Source organism: Pelophylax lessonae (assembly GCF_965119305.1).
Source record: "Pelophylax lessonae genome assembly, chromosome: 3".
NCBI classification, from domain to species: Eukaryota; Metazoa; Chordata; class Amphibia; order Anura; family Ranidae; genus Pelophylax; species Pelophylax lessonae.
Window position 1 is genome coordinate 333,850,476 of NC_138770.1, and position 17,209 is coordinate 333,867,684.

General features: G+C 40.4%; 1 protein-coding gene across 1 annotated transcript in view; it reads right to left on the bottom strand.

The window, feature by feature from the left end:
• Window positions 1-12,078, bottom strand: part of COL21A1 (collagen type XXI alpha 1 chain) — a 342,213-nt gene extending 330,135 nt beyond the window's left edge. Inside the window, exon 1 of the mRNA XM_082251479.1 lies at window positions 11,943-12,078. The gene's annotated coding sequence lies outside the window, so the exon portion shown is untranslated. The remainder of the gene's footprint in view (window positions 1-11,942) is intronic.
• Window positions 12,079-17,209: the final 5,131 nt, after the last annotated feature.

A 17,209-nucleotide genomic window follows, 5' to 3' on the forward strand; every position in this document is an offset into this window, starting at 1 on the left:
ATTTTTGCTATGTACATGCTATGTGTTAGAAATATTGCATAAATGGACAGCTTTGTGTAAAAAAAATGTGTTTTCATTTTCTTTCCACATTTTCCAAAAACTTGTGGAAAAAAATTACATATTCAAAAGACTCATTATGCCTCAAAAATTATATGTTGGGCTTTTTGCTTTCCAAAATGGGGTCATTTTATGGGGGTTTTCATTGTCCTGGTGCTCCAGGGCCTTCAAAAGTGCGATAGGTTGTCAGTAAATTATATGTGTAATTTATGCTCCTAGAATGCCGGACGCTGCTACTTGGATGTTAGGCCTCTGTATGTGGCCAGGCTGTGAAAAAGTCTCACACATGTGGTATCGCCATACTCAGGAGGAGTAGTGGAATGTGTTTTGGGGTGTAGTTGCAAGTATACATGTGCTGTGTGAGAGAAATAACCTGTTAATACGGCAATTTGTAAAAAAAATAAAAAAAAATAAAATAAATCTTCATTTTGCAAAGCATTGTGGGAAAAAATTACAACTTCAAAAAACTCACCATGCCCCTTATTAAATACCTTGGAATGTCTACTTTCCAAAAAGGGGTCATTTTGGGGGTATTTGTACTTTCCTGACTTTTTAGTGTCTCAAGAAATGAGATAGGCCTTCAGTACATCAGGTGTGATCAAGTGTGATCAATTTTCAATGATTCGCACCATAGCTTGTGGACTCTATAACTTTCACAAAGACCAAATAATATACACTTACTTGGGTTATTTTTACCAAAGATAAGTAGCAGTATAAATTTTGGCCAAAATTTGTGAAGAAAAATGACTAATTTGCAAAATTTTATGACAGAAACAAAGAAAAATGCGTTTTTTCACGATATTTTCAGTTTTTTTTTATTTATAGCACAAAAAATAAAAAACCCAGTATTGATCAAATACCATCAAAAGAAAGCTCTATTTGTGTGAAAAAAGGACACAATTTTTGTATGGGTACAGTGTTGCATGACTGAGTAATTCTCAGTCAAAGTGTGAGAGCGCTGAAAGCTGAAAATCGGTCTGGGCAGGAAGGGGGTGAAAGTGCACTGTAGGCAAGTGGTTAAAGACACAACATTTAGACAAGCCTGTGAAATACTGGGAGAATATAGTCTGGTCAGATGAGACCAAAATTTTACTATTTGAATGCCATAATACACACCATGTTTGGAGGTCAAATGGCACTGCACATCACCCCACAAACACCATATCAACATTGAAGCTTGGAGGTGGAAACATCATGGTGTGGGGCAGTTTTTCAACATACTTGCACACTTCCTTTCATTGAACAAAAAGATGAATGGAAAAATGTACCAAGCCATGCTTGATAAAAAAAAAATCTGCTGCCATCCACCAAGATGATGAAGATTAAACGAGGGTGGAAATTTCAGCAAGACAACGATCCCAAACACAAAGCCAATAAAACTCTCAATTGGTTTCAAAGAAAAAAAAAAGTTGTTAGAATGGCCCAGCCAGTGACCTGACTTGATTCCAATAGAAAATCTATGTAAAGAACTAAAGATCAGAGTTCATAGAGGAGGTCCATGGAGGAACCTTCAAGATTTGAAGTCTGTTTGTGTTGAAAAATTGGTCAAAGTCACACCTGAACAATGCATGCGACTAGTTTCTCCATACAGGAGATGTCTAGAAGCTGTCATTACCAACAAAGGATTTTGTCCAAAGTAATAAATACATTTCAGTTAGCGTGTTCAAAACTTTTTCCCTGTGTCATTCCATTTTATTACACATAACTTCTGAACTTTGGTTGGTTTTGGTTTTTTTGTATGGATGGATTGCATGGGTTGTTACTGACATGTGGTGAACATTTGCAATATTGAGATGTTAAAGGAACAGGGACAGTATGGCCCCCATATAAAACCTGTTATTTAACCTCCCTAGCGGTATGATTCTGTCAGGAATTCTGTACCAAAAGCGGTACAATTCTTTCCATGGAAATTTGGCTTTATGTATTAAAGGCCTACAATTCTTAGTAATTACTGACTTAAAACTTACCAAAACAAGACTCTAGTAGTCATCCCAGATGTAATGAATTTGAAACACAAATACATGAATTATAATCCAGTCAATAATAGAATTTTATTCAATAATGCAATGAAAAATAATGAAATTTGTCAAAGAAATTCAATACACATCCTGATTGTGAAACAGTTTGAAGCATGGAACTAGACAAAGTCCGACGTTGCAATCTGGACAATAGTACCTTGTTTCCTTTCGGACTTTTCTTCCATTGCCATCCTTCTTAGAACAGCAGACGACGCACATCCTGGTAGGCGCCAACTTTTTTGGGGTGGGCGGTACAAAGTCCACAAAATGACGGCCTGTCAGGCGTTCTGGATTGTCAACGTCAACAGCACGTCGTCCGGGTCTGTTAGCAGATACTGATGATGGTGTCGGGTGGTTGACGAAAATCTGCTCAGCCACCTTCCAGATAAAGTCCGAATGAACAAGGGGTATGGCAGTGTTGGCTTTGTAAAGAATATAGGCGTTCCAAAGGCACTGTTCAAGGAGATGCCTAAAAATCATTTTGTAGTATTTTTTTTGTTGCTTCTGCATCGCCGGGTAAAAGGTCATTGCCTGATCGGCTAGGTCGACACCTCCCATCGTGTGATTGTAGTCGATCACGACTTGCGGCTTCAGCATATCTGTTCCGTGTTTTGTGCGGACCATGGCAGTGGAGGTGTTGTGCACGGTGCTCATGAGACACACGTCCTTTTTGTCTCGCCACCGCATTGCCATCATTTTACCCTTTTGAAAGGCAACCATCTCTCCTTTTTTTAGCTTTTTCCTGCTAAACATTGATGGCATGTCCCGCCGGTTTGGCCTAACAGTACCATACCCATCAGTTTTGTTTAGGAGCAAAACTTCATAAAGTTCCGGAGAGGTATAAAAGTTATCTGTTGTCACGCAATATCCCTGGTTCAAAAGGGGGTCCAGCAGTGAAAGGACAGAGGATGTGGCCATCCCATAGCCGCTGTACTTGGGATTGAACTTTGTACCTTTCCCGGTGTAAATTACAGCATTCCATATATATCCTGTGGATGACTCACAGAGCATGTAAAATTTGATCCTGAACCGCGCTCTTTTGGATGCAATATATTGGATCCAGCTCAGGCGTCCCTTGTAGGCCATGAGACTTTCTTCCACACTAACATACCTGTCTGGCACATAGGTCCGCTGGAAGTTGGTGACAATCATTTGGCACGCCTCCCAGATTTTTTGAGATTGGTCGCAGGATGCATGGCCTCATCAAACTCCTCGTTGTTGGCAAAATGCAAATTTTTCATGATCAGAGAAAAACAGTACTCGGACATCACTGTGCCAAAAAATGGAGTGGCCAGCATCTTATTCGTGGTCCAATACCATTTCTGGAGCGGTTTCCCCACCACCCCCTGAAGGATGATGAGTCCCAGAAACTTCCAGATGTCCTCTCTACTGACCGGTTCCCATTTTCTGGATCGGGAAAATCTAGCGTGCAGCGTAGCGGACTGCTGCTCATGGTAGCGGTTGGTTTCAGCGACTATTTTTAGAATTACCTCCTCCGTTAGAAATAACTTGAGGTACGCCAGGGGGTTGTCACTCTCCACATCAACCTTCATCACAGGAGATCCAGTGAAACGGAATCTCGGGGGGGGGCTGCCTGGTCCGCATCGCTGTCTAAAGGGCACCAAGTGCGCATATCACTTAGGTCAGGTGCGGGATCATCGGCGTCACTTTCTCGATCAGTGTCGGTGTCAGAGTCAGATGACAAATCTCCGCACGACTCACTGTCACTCCGTGTCACCTCCGCTGTCGCTGTCGCAGTCGCTCATCTCATCCAAAAGCGCATATGCGGGACATCGCTTTTTTGATGCCATTTTCAAATTATTTTATTTCACACAAATGACAATGGCAAGGGGCACTGAGAGGGCACTGTGACTTTTACCAAAGTGATACAGTGTAATCCTCTCAGATTACACTGTATCACCTCCTTTTTATGTGTTTGTGCTTGGTGTAACTTTGAATTTTCCTCCCAGTTCCGCTCCCATGCAGCATTGCTGCTGCAGAGAATGGAACTAGGAAGTCCTCCTACCGACAGACGAGCGGCGGGGATCTCGGCTAGCGGTCACAGCAATGAGAGCTCATCGCTGGATCGCCAGGATAAGGTAAGACACTCCGCTGCGCTGTCTGCACAGCTCTGCACATTCACCCCGAGCGAGACTCGGGGATACCGATAGTAGTAGGAAATTCCTACCCCGAGTCACGCTCGGGGATACTGCTAGCCTGGTTAAACTCAAGCATAGAAATATTTAAAATATAATGTAATAGATATATATATAGGTCTATTTACAAAACATTTGCTATGCAAATGTCTCAAGCATTCATACATCAGTCACAAATCATCCCTATAATTTGCCTAATATTGTATGTTTTTTTTTCTACAATTTTCAGCTCCATCTAGTGGTCATAATGCTGTATTTTCCTGATCGAGGTATTTAAGGAATGGCCGCTAGTTGGAGCTGACAATCATTGGAAAAAACATATTAGGCAAATGACAGCGATTTTTTGTGATGGCGGCACAAATACTTGAGACACCTCAAAGTGGTGATGACTTCCAATATATGCCAGAAAATATTTCAATTTGTAGAATTTTTTTCAAGCAGCAAAACAGATAGTGGAGCTTTGTTGTGTGTAGACTAAATTCCTTCAGAGCCCATTCACACTTACGTGCTCCATACATAGTCCATATGTGTTAACATATGTTATGGAATGTATTAACATGCACTGTGTTTAGTCAGCCCAGTTATTATGAATTCTCTGCCATTGTTCCATGGCATATTAAAAAACATACATTACCCTTTTTTAAATTGCAGCACACCACAAAGCACAGTAGATGTGTTGTAGTGCCACAGTACACAAATGGGTCCTTAACCAATTGCCGACTGCCTGCCGCAGATATACTGCAGCAGGCTGGCTCGGCTGTGCAAACTAAGGTATGGGTACATCGGTTCGCAGTAGAGCTCCTGGGGGAGCACGCCCCCGATAAGCAGGGGGGAAGCCGATCCACAGGGCCAGCGCCCACGATTGCCACCAGCTGCCCGCGATCGCTACCCGTGGAGAGAGAACAAGGATCTGCTGTTATAAACACAGCAGACATGTGTTTTCTCTGGAATGAACACAGAGCACCTGTGATCCTCCTATTTAGGATCACAGGTCTCTGTATTGATTCCACAGGTCCCTCCCCAAAACAGTTAGAAAACACCTCCTAGGTTCACACTTAACCCTTTGATCGCCCTCAGGTTAACCCCTTCCCTGCCAGTGTCAATATTGCAGTAACAGTGCATATTGTTAGCACTGATTACTGTAGTAATATCACTGATCCCCCCAAAAGTGTCAAAAATGTCAATTAGGGGTCTGATCTGTCCACCGCAATGTCGCAGTCCCGCTAAAAATCGCAGATCACTGCCCTTACTAGTAAAAAAAAAAAGTAAATAAATAAAAATGACATAAATCTTTCCCCTAGTTTGTAGACGCGATCATTTTTGCGCAAACCAATCAAAATACGCTTATTGAGATTTTTTTTTACCAAAAATATGTAGCAGAATACAAATTGGCCTAAAATGATGAATACATTTGATTTTAAATATTTTTTATTGGGAATGTTATATAGCAGAATGTGAAAAATATTGTTTTTTTTTCAGAATTGTCGCTCTTTTTTTGTTTATAGCGCAAAAAAAAAAATCGCACAGGTGATCAAATACCACCAAAAGAAAGCTCTATTTGTGGGTACAGTGTCACATGACTGGGCAATTGTCTGTGATAATAACGCAGTGCTGAATCACAAAAAATGGCCTGGTCATTAACCGCTTGCCGACCAAAGCACGACTATTTACTGGGGCAGTCAGCCCCATACAGGCAAAACGACGTAGGGCTACGTCGCTCCCCTACGCGCCTCTAGGGGGCGAGCGCGCGCCGCCGGAGACGCGCTCCCTCCCCCACTCGTTCACTAACATCCCCGCGCGAGTGACCGGCAGCTCTGATGTCCGCCGGTCACTCGCGATCTCCCACTGGAGAGGGAGAAAGGCAGGCGGCTGATGTAAACAAAGCTGCCTGTAATTCTCCCTGGTGTAATTGCAGAGATCATATGATCCTGCTATGTAGGATCGTATATCTCTGTGGTTACATCACAAGCCAAGCCCCCCCCACAGTTAGAATCACGCCCCTAGGGATACATTTAACCCACTGATCACCAATAAAGTTAACCCCTTCCCTGCCAGTGTAATTTTTACTGTAACAGTGCATATGTATAGCACTGATTACTGTAGTAATGTCACTGGTACCCCCAAAAGTGTCAAAAATGTCAGTCAAGGGTCCGATCTGTCCGTCGCAATGTCGCAGTCCCGCAAAAAAAAAATCGCAGATCGCCGCCATTACTGGTAAAAAAAAAACAATAAAAATGACATAAATCTTTCCCGTAGTTAGTAGACGCAATAACTTTTGCGCAAACCAATCGAAAAACGCTTATTGCGATTTTGTTTACAAAACATATGTAGCAGAAAACAAATTGGCCTAAAATGTTAAAACAAAAATTATTTTTACATTTTTTTGGGGGGAATTTCATATAAAAAAAATGTGAAAAATATTGTTATTTTTTCAAAATTGTCGCTCTTTTTTTGTTTATAGCGCAAAAAGTAAAAATTGCACAGGTGATCAAATACCGCCAAAAGAAAGCTCTGTTTGTGGGGAAAAAAGGACATCAATTTCATTTGGGTACAGCGCCGTACACGCAATTGTCTGTTAAAGTCACGCAGTGCCGAATCGCAAAATAGGCCCTGGTCTTTGAGCAGGAAAATCCTCCGGGGGTTAAGTGGTTAAGGAGGTAAAACCTTCTGGACCAGAAGTGGTTAATACATTTTCTAAATGTAGAAACAAGATATATGATAGTTTTTTCCATAAAACACAGCATTCATTTTACAAAAATATGATGACTTGAATGCAATACTGTGGAACAATGACACACTAATTATTAATACTAAAAATAAAAACAAAGAAATGAACATTTGCCAAGCCAACAATTGCGGTGTACCATATAAGTGGGCACTCACAATGTAATGAAGAACCTGGGATTTATTACATGCACAGAACTAGTTAAACATATACTGTACTAAACATATTTAAAGCATTTAAACTTAGTTTTGGCAAATTTCGGCAGCATAACTAATTATTCATCCTTGGTAATTAAATTATCTATTTATGGCCAACAAAATTACAGTCTGTTGATATAATATTATAACATCATAATTTTACATGTTCATGTTTATATTTTTTGGCTCACAATTTTCTGGATCTTTAGCCCCCTATTTGCAATAAAGCCCTGCTATTTCTTTATTCCTTTAACATAGCCCAGTTCAAGCACTGGAACATATCAAATTTATTAGTGTACACAATGAAATATCACAAATATTTCAGTGCTATACCAAAATGAAGTAAACCATTACTCACATTTACTGTACTTCCTATTCCAAAGAAGATTCATTTTTGTCCTGCATTCTTTGGCTTTTTTCTGAAAAGTGTTGTCCCCAGAAAAAACTTTTGTACAAAAGGTTTTAGGTGTGATAACGCAACTGCTAGACAGACAGAATTTATGATGGATCTATAACTAAAAGGGCAACTTTTTGTGCCACCGTGTCCAAAATTCAAAGTATCTCTGTGGTTGGAATTGTGGCTGTAACTTTTAAACTATGCATTGTTTGTTGGCATTATCGAATGCCATAGGCACATGGTAGAAAGGAGAGAGAGTGGCCATCATTAACAAGGCTGCAGGTGGGCCTCAGCAAGAATTTCTGACGGGGCTGTTTTTAGCTTTATGGCTGAGTATACTGTGATCTCTAATAGTGTGCCCATTCATGGGCATCCTGGGTTATGCTTGTCTGCTCATCTTCCAGCTTCTCGGGCTTTTCTCGTACCTCTAATTCTTTTCCCATATTGTGCTCTAAGTAACATAAATCTGCTTTGATGTTATATACTTGTTTTTTCATAGGGTTTTTATAGAGATTGTACCAAACTGGCACTATTTCTTCTGCTTGAAAGGGTCCTTCTCGCTTTAATTATGTCCATTTTCTTTGTAGAAAAAGTAGTTTTAGTGCTTTTTCACATCAACTATTTCACTTACATGTGCAGGTCCTTATTAAATTCATACCTCCCAACAGTTTTGGATTTCTTTGGACTGTCCTGGGTTTTTAGTAAAATCCCAGTATCCCATCAATCCAGCTGTGTCCTAATGGCAGCTGGGTGGTAGAATGTTTATTCCTGAGTAATTTGGCTCCTTTGCTGCTCTGGTGGGTGAAGAGATCTCTTGCACAGCATGAGCACTACAGTCCTGGCAGAGGTGTGAGATACAGTGTGTGAGTTGGTATGTGTGACAGGAGTCACTTTGGTTGGGGGGCCCATGGAACATAGCTTACCTTAGAAATGTTGGGAAATCCATGTCTCAGCTCCCTAGGCCCCTCTTCTGTGTAAGTCACCCTGTGTCTATAAGGGGCACAGGGTGACCGAGAAAATGATGGACAGCTACTTAATAGGTATTGAGAATATGGTTTGGATTACTTCAAATAGGACAGTAATATTTATTGATTGTTGTTGGTCATCCAGGCTGGTTTAAGTGCTGAGTTAATTAGCATGTTAATTTTAACATTGTCTAGGTCTGGATTCCCATTCACCTATTGGTTCTGTCCAGATAGCTAGTTAATTAGTTCAGGTTAATTATGTTTCTGTATACAATTTTATCTGCATATGATATAGTTTTTTAGGCTCACTGGACCTAGAGGGATATACAGTAGCTCACAAACGTTAGTACACCCCTCACATTTTTGTAAATATTTTATTATATCTTTTCATTTGACAACACTGAAGAAATTACACTTTGCTTACACTTTGCTATAATAAAAAGTAGTGAGTGTACAGCTTGTATAACAGTGTAAATTTGCTGTCCCCTCAAAATAACTCAACACACAGCCATTAATGTCTAAACCACTGGCAACAAAAGTGAGTACACCCTAAGTGAAACTGTCCAAATTGGGCCCAAAGTGTCAATATTTTGTGTGGCCATCATTATTTCCCAGCACTGCCTTAACCCTCTTGGGCATGGAGTTCACCAGAGCTTCACAGGTTGCCAATGGAGTCATCTTCCACTCCTCCATGATGACATCACTGAGCTGGTGGATGTTAGAGACCTTGCGTTCCTCCATCTTCCATTTGAGGATGCCCCACAGATGCTCAATAGGGTTTAGGTCTGGAGGCATGCTTGGCCAGTCCATCACCTTTACCCTCAGCTTCTTTAGCAAGGCAGTGGTCGCCTTGGAGGTGTTTGGGGTCTTTATTATTTTGGAATACTGTCCTATGACCTAGACTCCAAAGAGAGGGGATCATGTTCTGTTTCAGCATGTCACAGTACATGTTGGCATTCATGGTTCCCTCAATGAACTGTAGCTCCCCAGTGCCAGCAGCACTCATGCAGCCCCAGGCCATAACACTCCCAACACCATGCTTGACAAGGTAGGTAGGACACACTTGTCCTTGTACTCCTCACCTGCTTGCCGCCACACACATTTGACCCCCATCTGAAACAAATACACTTATCTTGGTCTCATCAGATCACAGGACATAGTTCCAGTAACCCATGTCCTTAGTCTGATTGTTTTCTGCAAACTTTTTGGGGGCTTCCTTGTGCATCATCTTTAGAAGAGGCTTCCTTCTGGAATGACAGCCATGCACCCCTTCAGCCTCTGCAGCACTCATACATCTATTTCCTAAAGACAACCTCTGGATATGACGCTAAGCACGTGCACTCAACTTCTTTGGTCGACCATGGCGAGGCCTGTTCTAATTGGAAGCTGTCCTGTTAAACTGCTGTATTGTCTTGATCACCGTCCTGCAGCTCAGTTTCAGGGTCTTGGCAATCTTCTTATAGCCTAGGCCATCTTTATGTAGAGAAACAATTCTTTTTTTCAGATCCTCAGAGAGTTCTTTGCCATGAGGTGCCATGTTGAACTTTCAATGACCAGTATGAGAGAGCGAGAGTGATAACATCAAATTAACACACCTGCTCCCCATTCTCACTTGAGGTCTTGTAACACTAACGAGTCACATGACACTGGGGAGGGAACATGGGTAATTGGGCCCAATTTGGACATTTTCCCTTAGGGGTGTATTCACTTTTGTTTCCAGCAGTTTAGACATTATTGGCTGTGTTTTTTTTTGAGGGGACAACAAATTTACACTGTTATACAAGCTGTACACTCACTACTTTACATTGCAGCAAAATTTCATTTCTTCAGTGTTGTCCCATGAAATTATATAATAAAATATTTACAAAATGTGAGGGGAGTACTCACTTTTGTGAGATACTGTATATTCTGTGTGAGCTTGTTCAATAAAAACTTCCAGATCTCATACTCAGAACGGACGCTTCCTAGGTGGAGCAAAATGCATTAAGCAGGTGGATACTTCTGGTTAAGTCCTCTTTTTGGAATGCAAACCGTGACTTTTTGAATTCCAGAACGGCGTCATAACATGCTCACATGCAAGATGAGAGTTTTGTTTTTGAGAGTGCGCAATTGGTTTTTTTATGTTTTTTTAACAATAGAAATGTAATTACACTATGTTTTTTTCCTGATTGTATCTCCCTACACTCATATCAGGTTCTTGGACCTTCCGCTGGAGTAAAAAAAAAAAAAAAAAACGTTTTTGCCACTGGAAGAGTATATTTGAAACACAGGCGCTTAACCCATCACTAGTCGTGAGTAAGGGCACATAAGAAGGGAGCATAATGGCACTAGTTTGAACATACTGGCACTGGAAGAATAAGATAACCAGCACTTTAAAGGACTTATTGTTCATGCACATTTTTTGAACTGATTGCACTTTAATTTTTGTAAAACGTTTTATGTATTGTGATATAAATATTATGTTTCAGCACAAGTAATGAATAGAGATACATATTAAGCACTTTATGGTTAGACAGCGCTGGGTGCACACATGAATATACCTGAGAGGAATATACACCTTACATCCCAGCAGTAGTCTTGTAAAAGCATCCTACACACTACATAGTGTGGGGACCATAATATTCTTAGGATCAATATTTGCAATAGTTAATGCTAAATCTTATACATGTTTTTACCTTCTCAACTTTTAGCATAATAAATGAAGTTGCAAACAGTCAAAGTTTGGTAATACAATATATAATTGCTTTCCTTAAAGTAATGGCAAACAGACAGTACAGTACAGACAGAGGGATCCCATCTTTTCCACAGTTCTGGCACAGAATGTAAGAATTACAGCTTGTGGTCTATGCAAAAGCAACCCAATTAACTCACTTAACATTCAAATACAGCACAATGTTATTTTTACATTTACAGCAAACACTGTACAAAACCTTCTAAAAAAGTTATATCATGGTAGCAAAAGGCTTCCGGAAACTTCTTTTCATCAGGTAGTTCCAGAGAGGAAACGGAACTCAATCCCCAGTAATAAACTCCTTCTGTTATCACCATCTCATTCATTTCTAAACACTCCTACTTGCTGTAGGTATTGAATGACAAGTAGCAATTACATACTTGCAGTCCTAGAAAGTTTTTAAATATTGCACCTGTCCATAAAAAGTGTATTTGAGAAATGTGTATTGGATGTATTGATAAACCTATAGTCTTCAAAGCTTAAGCCTATGGTATGCACAGTCCAGTATTGGTTACCAGTCTTAACTAATGTGGACATACCACCTATCAAAGTGTCTTTAATGCTTCCAAAAGCATCATCATGTGTTCATTGTATTAGACAGACATGTTCACAAATAATGCTGCCATGCAACCCAGAAATAGTTTACTACCAGCATTTGATTTAACTTCTATTGAAATTTCCCCAAAAAATACTTACTTGATTTATAGGCAGAATAGGAGTTGTTTTTTCAGGTAGGGCTGCCAGCTGTTCTCTTTGAAAGTGAAGAAGTTTTATACCCCACAAATGTCATGAGCTTGTCTTTCCCTAGGTTTTCCTCTGCTTGCTCTGCAAAGTTTTCTCTTCCTCTACTTCTTTTAAGTATTTCAGTTGGATAGCCATATACATCTAGTTATACATGTGACTCGTGTATGCCATCTACTGGAATCACAGAATTATTACACCTCATAAACAGTGTTAAAATGATTTTGCAGACTGGATTATTTTCTGCTTTCCAGTATTTTATGAATCCCATGGCACTGTCAACTATGATTTGCATCTTTTCATTTGTGAAGCCTATCATTAGTTCGCCATTAAAACAACTGCTTCTCTTCTTTTGTATTAAAGAACACCTTCAAGTAATGCTGCATACTGTCACTTTCTCTTTGGTACTGGTTTGTTGTTTTTGAAAAAAATCTTTGTTCATCTTTTTAGTAATAGTAGTAACAGAAGTCACAGGGTACTTTTTACAGGAGGCTGAAATTCCAACTTCCCTAAAAAAAAACGATTCTATCTATATATATATATAAATATACGGTATATATACATATATATATGTATATATATATATATATATATATAGGTACCCTCTATGTAGCACAGCATTTGTCTGCTCCACATGCGGCTGTAGGGGACCCAGTTGGTCAATGGCTGCTCGTCTCCTGTAATGAGACAACTAGAGTGATTTCACAGTGCAGTGTTGCGGTTTAGCCGCAGCGCAGGTGCATCTGTGGATTTTGCACAGTTAACCTGCAGTTGTCCCACATTTTTGCCATGTTTTCTGAAAGCACACAAAGGATGCAGCATGCAGGACTTTTGGTGTGCTTTCAGAAAATGTGCTAAAAACGTGGGGTATAATAGAAAAGTCTGAGAAACTGTCAAGAGGCCAAAGCCACCAAAGCCACGTGTACACCCGCACTGCGCCCACACTGCAGCCAAACCATAGTGCAGCACTGTGAAATTGGATGATCTGTCTGTTTTGTGTAGTATGTTTTATTTTTTTTCTAAGGCTATCTTCACATCTATGCAGGTGAGATTGATGCGTTTTGTGTTTCTTCATGAGCTTTTTTTATATGAGTTTAAGGCATTTTTGTGAAGTTTTTTGTTTTTGGCCAATGGCAAGCTATGTGATGGGAAGAAGTGTTGACAGTGCAAAGAAATAACTGATCATAAAAGCAATAACTGGAAAAATAATTACTAATATCAACACTCATACATTAAACAAGTGTCCAGTGCAGCCTGTGCAATTACCATCAATAAATACAATAATAAATATATAAGGTGAAAAATTCCTCATAAAGTTCCATATAAGTGCCATAAAAAGTGCTTCAGCAAGTAGCCAGTGAAAGATAGTTCATAGAAAGTGCTTAGGTGCTGAGGAATCTGTGCAAAATCATGCTGACATTGTGATGTGATAATGATGAATATCCTCTCCCCTTAGGATGTTCCACTTACCGGACGGAATGGACCCCTAGACAATACTGTGTAAGGGTCACTCAAGCTTAGTCCAGTAAGGAACCCAGGCAATATCCTTTAGGCTGATCGGGCAATCAAATGAACCTCCAACATGTAGACTCAGCAGGATAATAGAACCATATGGGGAAGGAAAGACTCACAATAGTGTAATACTGATAATTTGAGCGTTTATTGAAAAAACATAATTGGATCACTCACATTTGGTAAGAGAAAGCAGGCTTGGTATGTCACTCATCAGGTATAAAGAATCGTTCAGATAGCGGTGTGCTCGGGGCTCCCTTGGTCCCGGCGTGCGTTCCACCGCTACCGGAAGTGATGTCACGGCAAGCGTAGGACCGGAAATTGTGTCGACGCATTTCGCCCTCCTCCAGGGCGTTATCACAGACGTAAGTGTTGTCATACAGGAAAATGCAGCAAAAAGATACAAAAAATCCCTGCACTTATCCAAAAAACACATAGCAGGAAACTGCATTGATGTGAATGGGACTCAAAGGAAATACAATTACAGTGAATTTCAGTAAATTACAGTAAATTGAATGTAGTGTGTTTCTGCAAATCTGCAAATGGACTAAAAATGCACATGTTGCAGAGATGTGAACCTAGAACCTAAGAAGCCAACCTGCAATACTATTGGGGAATTCACGTACATGTCCTGCAGTCAGAAATAATCTGTGGAGTCCACAGAGAGCAAGTTTATAGCTTTGACATAAGCCATTGTTGACCTCTAAATTTGATAACTGACCTGTTGTAGTAGTTTCAGACAATGACCAAAGCCAGAGCCCCATAGATGGAGCAATTTTCTTTCCTGCAACCACAGAGGGGGTAAGGGGGGGCCGTCCTGGCCAGGAGAACAAAAAGTGATTATTGCCAGCAGCTAGAGTACCAGTGAAAAATTAAAAATATGTGCACAGATATGCGGAAAAGTAAAACATTTCCATAGGTTGGTGGCCTCACTGAAAGGAAAAAAAAAGTTCCTGCATCAGTGGTGTCACTGAGTTGGTGATGTGACTGGAATGAAAAACTGTCCCTGAGTCAGTGGTGGACCTAAAAAAAAAATGCCCTTATGTCGATGGTGTCATTGAAAAGAAAAATTCTTCTGCAGGTACCCTCTGCCTTATTGTATCAAAACTAGATTTCTTGTTTCTCTATCTAGTGTATATATCTAGTATACTATATATCTAGTATATACTATACTACACTAGATATACTATATACCTAGTGTATACTATATATCTATAGTATACTATACTATATACTAGATTGTGCTGCCACGCAGCTTTAACTGTCTAGCAGTTGTTATTACATGTTATGTTATGCTATGTTATTGGTATCTTCCTTGCACCCCTGCTGTTTCTGGCTAAATGGTTTCTCCCATCCTCCATTTTCCTGCTGTAACTACCATTTTGTTTAGTTGTTATGAGGAGACTGCAGCGTGTGGAAGCTGTGTAACTTCATTGTAAATTTATCTATGGAAAAGCCTCTATGTTTATGCCACTTGAAGCATAAAGAAGCATTGGAGAACACCTCTGGAGTCTTTATTCATTGAGTAAACTATCTGTTAAAGCCATCATTCAACCTGCTGCACACACTTTCAGACTGGGGGTCTACAAGAAGGTCACAGGTACAATCGATGCTGAGACAGAACAGTAAATTTACAGGAATACACAGCTTCAGAGAGTACATTTCCATGAAGAATCCATCACAGGTATCTCTGCAGCTTAAGAAAAGTAAATTTCCAGGAATACACAGCTTCAGAGAGTACATTTCCAAGAAGTACTTGAAGTACTTGTTTCATCACACAGGTATATCTGCAGCTTCAGAAAGTAAATTTCCAAGACTCTGCAGCTTCAGAAACGTAAGTACCACACCTGTGTGTCACCAGAAGCATTACTCTGCATATGAAACCAGCCACCTACTGAATGCTTCATTACTGTTACAGCCTTCTGAGGTGATCCAGTTTGAACTAGTTCCAGCACTAGCCACTATTGTAACAAAAAATACCTCAGCCCAGCCTGCTTAATAACAGAAGTCACTACTTACAGAGCTGAGCTCTGGCAGATTTCTAACAAGACACCAGAAATACAGTACTTATTATGTCTGACAGAGATCTCACAGAATTACCTGCATTTAGTCAAGATAAAGCAGACTCCTTACTTCATTCTGCTCGTCCTGTCAGAGCCCCTCATCCATCCTTGAAGGCAAAGGAGGTTTATGAAGCAAGTAAGGAAGAAACATCTAGTAACCTGACTGCATTATGGGAAAAGACTTTAAGTTGTATAACAGCCACTAATGAAACTAGCAACAATTCTGAGCAATTGAAAACTGCTCTCTCAAGGGTTAAGAAGGCATTTGAGAATTATAAAAGACTTTCTGAAAAGTACTATTCCCTATTGTCACATTCCAACATAGAGGAAGCTGCATTGGAATTAAAGGACTTTACTTCTAATGACCAGCAGAGGCATAGTACATATCTTGAAGCAAAGGCACAGATAGAAGGTAGATTGGCACAGCTACATGAGACTATATCCTGTAACTCTGCTTCTTCCAGACACTCAGGAAAATCTTCTAGGTCTGCCCGCTCATATCATAAATCTTCTTCTAAGTCATTGCGGTCCTGCTCTATAAGGTCAATAATGAGCGACCAAATACTCAAAGCTCGCCAAAAGGTCGCAGTAGCCCAGGTTCAAGCCGCCTGCTCTGAAAAACAAGCAGCCTTCAAGGCAGAAGCTAAATGCAAGGAAGCAGAAGCTCAACACATTCAAGCAAGAATACAAGCAGAAACAGAGGCTCAGCTAGAAATTCTTCAGAAGAATAGAGAAAAGGAAGTAGCTTTAGCAGAGTTATCTGTTTTGGAACAAGCCCTATTGGAAGAAGAAGGAGCAGCTTGTACCAGCTTAGCTGCTTGTCAAGACCCTGTTGAAAGGACCCTACAGTTTGTCCTAACTCAGAACCACGACAATACAGTCCCACCTACAGTTGGAGATTCTTCTCATAATCATCCAGCAAGTGGATCAGAAGGCAATGTGTCGCCAAAGCAAGCTGGTCAACTAGACGCACCCACTAACAGAGACCCTCCACAATTACTGCATGTCACAAAATCAAGTGAATCAACCTATGCAGCTCATGTGCCACCACAACCCTGTGTGCATAGAGATTACAAGGGCACAGCAGAAGACTACAGAATGAACTCTATACCCCCTTTGATACAGCTCTCTTTGACTTCAAATGCTCAGAGACCTTCAGATGACAGACCCTTACCAAAATTAAACCCATCTGCAACACCTTTGTCTCTACCTACCAGCCAACATCAGATACCAACCATGGCCCAAGACGGCGCACCATCAGTACCCCCTGTGGCTATAAAAACTGAAAGCACTGACATTGCAGAGTTCAGCAAGTATATGATTCGACGAGAGTTGATTACAACTGTCTGGATTTGATGACCGCCCAGAAAACTACAGGAGTTGGAGATCTACATTTAAGGCGGTAACCAAGAACTTGGACATTGATCCTCAAGCAGAACTTGACTTACTAATAAAGTCTTGGGGCGTCAATCTTCAGAACAAGTAAAGAGACTTAAATCTGTCTACATTTATAACTTTAAAGCAGGCCTTGATGCTGCCTGGGAACGTCTAGAACAAGACTATGGGAGCCCCGAAGTCATTGAATCTGCCTTATTCCAGAGACTTAACGACTTCCCTAAAATCTCTGTTAAGGACAATCATAAGCTT